This window comes from Gavialis gangeticus, unplaced genomic scaffold (genome assembly GCF_001723915.1).
Source record: "Gavialis gangeticus isolate Ggan-Ray unplaced genomic scaffold, GavGan_comp1, whole genome shotgun sequence".
Taxonomy (NCBI): Eukaryota; Metazoa; Chordata; order Crocodylia; family Gavialidae; genus Gavialis; species Gavialis gangeticus.
Genome location: NW_017729025.1, coordinates 153,941,060 through 153,949,607, shown reverse-complemented (window position 1 = coordinate 153,949,607; position 8,548 = coordinate 153,941,060). Strand labels below are relative to the sequence as shown.

Below are 8,548 nucleotides of genomic sequence, written 5' to 3'. Positions count from 1 at the left end.
TTTTTTTCTTTTGCAACACCTCCTCTCCTTGGTAGCTAGGAAAATCTTTTCCAGTGCTACCACTTACTCTTTTGTCCTGGCTATTGTACTTGAGGCAGTTGGGGCCACCAACTCTGAGTGTTAGATTTTTCTGCCAGGCACATTAGAGTTTTTTTAATGTGGATAGGGAAGTAAAAGCTGCTTATAAATTTTCTCTTTCTGAATTTGTTTTTGGATGATTCGTGCCAGTTGGTGCATTTGGACTACCATTCCAACTTGAGCAACTACCATAATGATGATGATGCCCAGCAAAACAACAAGTGGGTGCATTATTGCATTCAAAATTCATGTAGTTTCTGGAGACTATTACCATATTGATTCCCAAAAGCTATGATATGCCATCTTTTTAAGGCAGTCCAAAATTTGAGTAACTTGATCTACATCATGGTGAACTGTAATAAGGGCACTTGGGCCTTTTATCTTTTTGCTTCTTGCAATCGAATTTGCAAATCTGGGTGCTGCAACATTTGTTTCACCAAAGTTATATATATTTCTATGTGTAAGAGTTTAACATGCTCATACAAAACAAAATCAGCTTTAAGTGCTTGACTAATATATGCAGGGACATCATAATTAAAATTACAGCATTCAAGCTTTAACACTTATCTGGATTGGGGTCCAATTCAAAATGACACTTTCCCTTGGGATGAGTTAAGACACACACACTAATTTTATTACATGGTCTTCACAAACACATCCAAGACCATGTTCTATAACACAGGCTTTCAAATTAACAGCTTTCCAAGTATTATCTTTTTTTGATAGCCCCAACTACTGAGACTCATTTGATATAAAACTGAGCCATTAACATTTATTTTCAATTGGGTATACTTGTAAGCGCTGAGCGTGTGCAACAGTTGTCACATATGCAACAACAACATTCTGTGCAACATCCATGGTAAAATTTACCAATTTTCACCAGCTTCGCAAGTTTCACTCTTCTTTGGTGGCATTGTCCCAAACTATCTTACAAATTTCATTTGGTAAAATAACATTTTTACCATCTCAAATCAAATCCATTATTAAGGTCTGCATCCATGTTTGTACTTGACATGTCCCTAGCATTAAGCTGCATTCACCTTTTAGCCTCCCAACGCATTTGCTAGTATTTCTATGGCATTTTTGTCAATCGTTTCCATTCAGGAAGTAGTGCGGTAGCAAAAAAAGTGACTTGTTTCTAATGGTGTCAACAAGGACTTCAATGCAACTGTCAGAGATTCGAGTTTTGTTCTGATACTATGCATTTTATTAGCCAAAGTCTCCTCACTTACAGTGCTTATGATTTCCAAACCTGTTCAGGTTCCTCCAAGGACTGTTTCTAGGAAGTTATGCTTTTGTTTCCCACGGGGATTCAAGTATCACTTAGCCATCCATGCTTTCCATCCCTCCTCTAATGGGGTTACAACAGCAGCGCATGTCTTGTAGGGCTGTGCGAAGCTTCAGGTGCTGATTCAGTTCGGAGGAGATTCAGCCTGACTTTTTTCTTTCAGTGGCTGAATCTCTCTCAATCCGAATCTAATTGGGGAACCAATAAAAAGGTCCAAATCGATTTTGAAGCGCTCTGAATTGATTCTCAGTGCTTCAATGATTTGGGCAGTCCCTGCCCACTGGAGCCAGACTCAGAGCTGGTAAGTGGAAGAGGGGGGTGGGGACCATGGGGGAACCCCTGCCTGCTCCCCCAACCTCCCCCATGGCTGCTCCACCTGCCCCAGGTCCTGGTGTTTTTAAAACAAAACAAAAAAAAAAACCCTGACTCTCACTGGGTGCTGCCAGGCAGGGGGACACTCCCTGCTGCCCCATGCTGCATGGGGGGGCTTTGTCATGAGCCCCATAACCCCCCCCAGTCCCCCTCCCACAGCTGCCCTGCCCACCCCAGCTCCGGCCCTTTAGAGCTCCCCATGCAATGTGTAGAGCTTCCCATGCGGTGGGGATTGCCCCCTGCCCGGCAATAGCCAGTGAGTGGGGGCTTTTTTCTTCAAAGTGCCGGGAGCTGGGACAGGAAGGGCAACCATTGGTGGGCTTGGACAGCAGGTGGGGGATGGGCCTGGGTGATTTGGAGATCCGGCGATTCAGACATTCAGCAGCCAAATCTCTGAATAGGGTTCGGCCGAATTGATTCAGGACAGTGATTCAAATTACCGAATCGAATCACTGTCCCCCGAATGAGCCGAATCCAAAGTGAATGCTAGCCACTTCACACAGGCCTCATGCCTCATTAAAATTTAAATGCTGCAAATGTGGTTAAAATTAAAATGATCATTTTGGTTTTATCAACACTTCCTGTTCCAGGTGCTGTTTTACTACATGTGCTTCTACTGGTTAGTTTTTTTTGAGGTTTCAGAGTGTATTGGAGAGGGACAACTTTGCAAGTCCCTCATAATGGACTATCCAATTTCCACTAAAGTTGTTGTTAAGCATGAGATTCCATTTTATCCCATACTTTCACTGGGGACACATTGGACAATGTTATGGAATCCCACTAGTTGGTTTCCTCTTTCCATTTGTAGGGGAAAGGGTTCTGCTATTACACGTCAGTACTATTTTGTCACTTTTTTTCATTGTATAAGACTCATGGGGACACTCTCTGGCATCTGTAGTCCCACTGTCACTTCTGCTTTTAAGTTTCTGACAATTGCCTCACTAATAATACCTCCATATGTATCCTCCCAGTGGTTTTACCCACAAAGCCACTGTCACTTCCCCATTTACCTGACTTATAGGGGTCCATTGTTCTTGCAGGGTCTTATTTCCTATGTATGGGTTTGAAGCGACCACCACACCACTTACAATCACTATAGGCCATATTCATATACAATGGGTGCTATTATTTTGTAAAACAAAGGTTGTTTTACTGCCGCCTTTACAGTTTCAATAGCATTCTTTTCTTCGCCATTGATGGAAACGCTCCATTTTCATTCTTGTTCATACTTGGTAACCATGAGACCAGTGCAAAGCAGCTAGTATTAGCTTCAGATTTCAGATTTGGCTGATTCAGGGGACAGTGATTTGAATCACTGTCCCAAATCAATTCAGCCAAAGCTGATTCGGAGATTCAGCAGCTGCCAAATCTCTGAATCGCACCGGCCCCATCCCCCACCTGCTCTCAATGGCTGCCCTGCCCACCCCACTCTTTGGAGAGGAAACAAAACCAAAAGAAAAAGTCCCCACTCACTGGCTGCTGCTGGGCAGGGGGGGGGATCCCTGCTGCCTCCCACTACCCCACACCACATGGGGGTGCTCTGCTATGAGCCCCCCAACTGCTGCTTGAACCCCTGCCCCAGGTCCCACCCCTTTAAAAAAAAACAGAAAAGCCCTGACTTGCTAGCTCCTGCCTGGTAGGAGGCGATTTCCCGCTGCCCCACGCTGCATGAAGTGCTCTTCCACAAGCCCCCAGAGGCCACTGCAGTGGCTGGTGAGCGTGGAGGGTTGTTTTTTAAAGGGCTGGGAGCTGGGGTGGGTGGGGCAGCCATGCGGGGCTGGCAGAGGTTGGTGAGGTTTGTGGCAGAGCCCTTTGCTGCATGGGGCAGTGGGGGGAAAGTGGGGTTTGCCCCCCACCTGGCAGCCCCTGGTGAGTGGGGGCTTTTTTAAACAACCAGGAGCTGGGGTGGGCAAGGCAGCCATGGGGGGACTGGGGCAGCAGATGAGGGGGTCAGGAGGTGCTCAGGGGTATGGGGGAGCAAGCAGGGGATGGAGCCTGGCAGGTGTCCCCCTCATGGTCCCCTCCTCCTTATCAGCATGGAGTCTGGGTCTAGTTCCCTGCTGTAGCCAGCAGGGACTACCCAAATCACCAAAGCTCTCCAAATCTTTTCTAAATAGATTCAGAGATCTTTGAATCAATTCAGACCTTTTAATTGGTCCCCTGATTCAGTTTGGATTTGGAGATTTGGACACTGAAACTCTTCCAAATTGAATCGGCACCCAAAGCTTCGCACAGCCCTAATAACTGTGGCAGAAGGCCACCTCTGTTTCTCCCCAAAAGCTCTGCTCTGTGACAGTTTGGTTAAGATGGGCCCTACAGAGGAACTGCTTGCCTCCAGAGGGAATCTCCACCTGCCTCTGGATGATACCTATGAGTAAGCTACCTGAGATCTAACTAGATATATAGCTTGCAGTAACTCAGATGCGTGATCAAAGGCTACCCTGCCATGCCATGCCATGCCATGCCATGCCATGCTATGACCGAGGGAAGCATTCTGAGTTCTTGAAGTGAATGAAGTACCCTCAAGGGCTACTAGGCCTGTGTTTCCCATGGTGCACAGAGCCAGAATCAAGCCCATCCGTGGGTGGTGGTAGTGTTACCCCCAGGCTAGCAGGTATGGTTCAGGAAGGGTTTCAGCCTGACGTGAGGTGCCCCTAGGGAGGCACTCGAAGCCTGGAAGGTGGATGGGTGCAGTGAGGTGGGTGGCTTAGCACAAGAGAGCCCCCTACTGGCCCACCACAGTAACCATGCCTCTGCGATTTAAGAAATTGAAATCATTCTTGTAGAAAACAGATGGGGATTCCTCTTATTACACACACTTACACTAGTTTCATTTGACAACCAATCTTTTTCACACCAGCACAAAAGGATTCAAAACAATATTAAAAAAAAAAAATGAATACTCCATCTTCTGCTTCCTGATTGCTTCCTGGTGTTGGGGCATTCAAAAACATCCTGCAAAACAAAACATAAGGGGCTCAACTCCAAATGGGTTAATTATATAAACACATTTATATAAATGATATAAATTACTGTCCCTTCCATTTCTTTAACTGTGAGTGGAAACATTGCTGGATTTTTCTTGTTATCTTTTTTTTTTTAATTTTCAGCTGATACACAGTGGGACTTGCTTTATTTAAAATAGGTACCGGTTCAGACCATATGGGGACCAAAACTTCTTGCTTTTCAAATGTTGTGCAATGGGCAATAAAGTAACGTACTTGCCATTCTTGAGGGAGTAACATTGGATGCAATTGTGTGTCCATTTTTGGTGGCTAAACTTAAGTGCTATTGCAATCTGCCGATTGGTTTTCGGAAACGGTCTGCATTAGTTTCTGCATCCATTTATCTGTGAGCACTTGAGGCTGTAGATCATCAGGAGGCTCCCCTCTTAGCCACCATTGTTCAGGTAATCTAGTATTCCTGCCTGTCATGGCCTTATGAGGTGTATAGCCATATGATGCTGTTGATCCTTGGAGTGCCATTAGAACCAAAGGTAGTTTTTCATCTCAATTTTTTGTGTGTGGAGGTATTCTTTCACTCTTTTTCTTCAGAGCGAGCTTTAGGGTTTTATTAGTTCTGTTCACTAAACCTGAGGTCTGTAGATGCCCTGCCATAGGTTACCACTTTAATTTCTAAAGCTTGACATACTTCCTTGGTTATCTCTCACAAAGTGGGGTCCTTAATCTAAATCAGTTTCTTTTGGTACTCCATAGTGTGAAAATACCTGTTTTACTAGCACTTTTGCAGTAGTTAATGCATCATTTCTCCAAGTGGGAATGGCTTCTACCATTGATGCATAGGGGGTGCACATGCACCCCCTGAGCTTGGTGGTAGACCCCCTGCAAAAAGCACTGCTGGCAGTGCCTGTGGGCGGTCACCACCCCCACCCCCCTCGCCACTGATGCTGCCAGTGGCATCTGCAGATGGTCCCTGATTGCCGCTGGCCGATCACTGTTCAGCACTCGCCATCAACACCACCGTGGCTGCCTGCAGGAGCTCCCTGCTTGCTGCTGCCATGCCCTCACTGCCGCCACTGCCTGTGGGCAGTCACCATGTCACCCCAGCCTTCATCAGCATGCGGTGTTCATGGCTTCTACACACTTGGTAAATGCATCTACACTTACCAACCAATACTTATTACCCCTTGCACTTCTAGGCAGTTCGATGTAATCCACTTGCAACAGACTTCAGGGGCTGTCAATTCTCTGATGTTCCAATGGTCCCTTGATTGTTTTAGTATCTCAATTATTAGTGGCACAAGGCAAACAGTTATATACATATTGCTTAACATCTTTTCTCACTTGACTACCATTCAGCTGCCTGCAATTGCTTTAATGGGGTTTTTTTGTTTTTATTCCTAAATGTCCTTTTATTATGAGCTAGTATAATTATTTCTAGTTTGGATCTGAGTAGGCACTACCCATACAGGAGCTTTATCTGTCTCTGGATTAATTTTAACTAAAAGAGCAGAGTCACTTTTTTTTTTTCAAATCTTTCATCTGCAAACCTCCTTTTTCTTTACCAGCTCTTGTAATTGCTTATCATTTTTTCCCCAATTTCACTAAGTTTAAACTCAAAACTTTACTTGGTGCTGCTGCTACTGGAATTACTGTTTTTTTCTTGGTTCCCATAAGGGACCTTCTTTTGCTCCTGCTTTTGCAGCCAAATCTGCTTTCTCATTCCACTTAGCCTCTTCAGTCCCCTTTTTATGGGCTTTAATTCTTCCAATTTTGACCTTGAAATCCCTATTTTCTGCTAATTTCCATATGTATTCCAGTTTTTTTGCATGTACTCTGCTATACACTTTCCCTCCTTGGCCTTTACCAAAGGTTTTTCTGTTGGGGGTATGCTCCCCCTAGCCTCTTCCCATCAAAGGGTAACCCACAAGGTAGTGGGAGCCAGGGTTTTCAGGTGCCCTGTACTTGCTTTTTCCTGGGATGGCAACATGTGGCAGGGTAGTCTCTACAAAATGCTACAAGTAGTTTCACCATATTAACCAGTCCCAGGAGGGTGTAGTTTTCAAGGTTTACCCAGTACCAATCTCCCTGGTAACTTTTTTTACTACTTATGGGCACGGTATTTTACTTCTGGGCTTCCTGTTACCACCAAGATTGTACTTGACATATACCATAAAGCCTGTTTTACTTCAGATGAGGATATGTACTATAAAAAGAGTTGTTTGTTGTTTTTTTTTATTATACTGACCAGTTTATAATAAATAAATCCTTCAATAATATAAATTGCAACAGGCAAACTTACTTTTTAAATTTACCGTAGCTTTGATTTAAACTTTTTTTTAAACGCAGAACTTCCAAATTTAGGGATGCATTAACTCTGCAGGTACTTGTTTTTTGTTTTTTTTTTACAGGGGGAAAAAAAGATGTGTGGGGGAAAAACTGCATTAACCTATGTTGGTGTTTATAGATACCATTTAAATACAAATGAAATGTGGTCACCATGTTATCATTTTAATTTATGGTTCTGTTGTTCCATTGTTCTGGATGTTCCATGGCATTCATTTTACTGGGGTTAACTTTAGGCCACAATCACTGCCAATTCTTAATTGACGCATCTTGAAAAGGTTTCTGGGGGTTTGGTCAACTTGACATAACCAGATTTGATTTTTCTTGAGGCTGTGGGTCAGCAGTATGGGGCAGGCACCAGCAGGGCTGGGAGGGCCAGGAGGCTTCATGTCAGCAATGAAGGGCACGGGCAGGGCTGGGGGGCAGAGGTCCATCTGTCAGTCTGTTTGCATGCTTTGTTGGGAAGGAGTGAATGCCTGCCTCTGGGTGAGATGGGGGTGGGGAGGGAGGGGAAGAAAATCCCTCAGTTTCTCTTACTCCCAGGAGAATAAAGAGATGGAGCCTGGCCTGAGAAGGTGCTAATTGTCCTCTTTGAAATGTAAAAACTTTCTACAAAAAGGAAAACAGCCAGGGCTAGTCACTGCATTCCCTCAGGGGGAGGGGAAGATTAGAATAGGAACTGTTACTTCTTGCATTTTTAAATGATTGGGAGATGCAAGGATTTTTGACCCAATATGAAAGTTTGTTTGTTTGTTTTTTAATATCCATATCATTGGATGGTGTGTTCAAAGTAATTTTACCTGGAAACTTCCCGCAGCCTTATCTATTGGCTGTGTCCACTGTTATTCTGACTGCATCCTCCACATCACACTGACATAATATATGTGTTCTCCATATCTCCTTCATAAATAACTCCTTCCTACACTGAACCCCGCCCCAACAAAAAAACAAAAAAACAAACATGGCATGTAACTAAATTTAAGTAAATAGAGAGAACTCCTGATGTTAGCATGTTTGTTAGGGGGTTTCTTATAGCCATATGTGAATTGAAAGTACCTTCCTGTTGCATTCTTTCCACATCTGCAAGGCCCATACTTACATTTCATTAAAAAAAATATTTCTTCTTATCATAAACAGGTTGTGACATAAACCAGGTACAGTATCTGTTAATCCTAACACACAGTCTTTATCAAGGGCACATGCTCATTTACACAGTGCAACTAAACTAAAGTCATTGCTTTACCTGGTATTTATTAGGGCTATGTGACGCTTTGGGTGCTAATTGAATTTGGAGGAAATTTGGCCCGTTTTTTCAATGGCTGAATCTCTGAATTGAATCAGGGGACCAATTAAAAAGGTCCAAATAAACTCAAAGCCCTCTGAATCACTGAACTGATTCAAGCAATCCCCACTGACTGCAGCAGGGAGCTGGACACGAACTCCATGCTGGTAAGTAGGAGGTGGGGGAGGGAGGGTTTGAGGAGGGGGGAGGGGACCATGGGGG

At 44.1% G+C, this 8,548-nt stretch overlaps 1 long non-coding RNA gene across 1 annotated transcript in view; it reads left to right on the top strand.

Annotated features, from left to right (window-relative positions):
* Positions 1-8,548, top strand: part of LOC109299220 — a 116,103-nt gene that overhangs the window by 4,333 nt on the left and 103,222 nt on the right. The window lies entirely within an intron of this gene.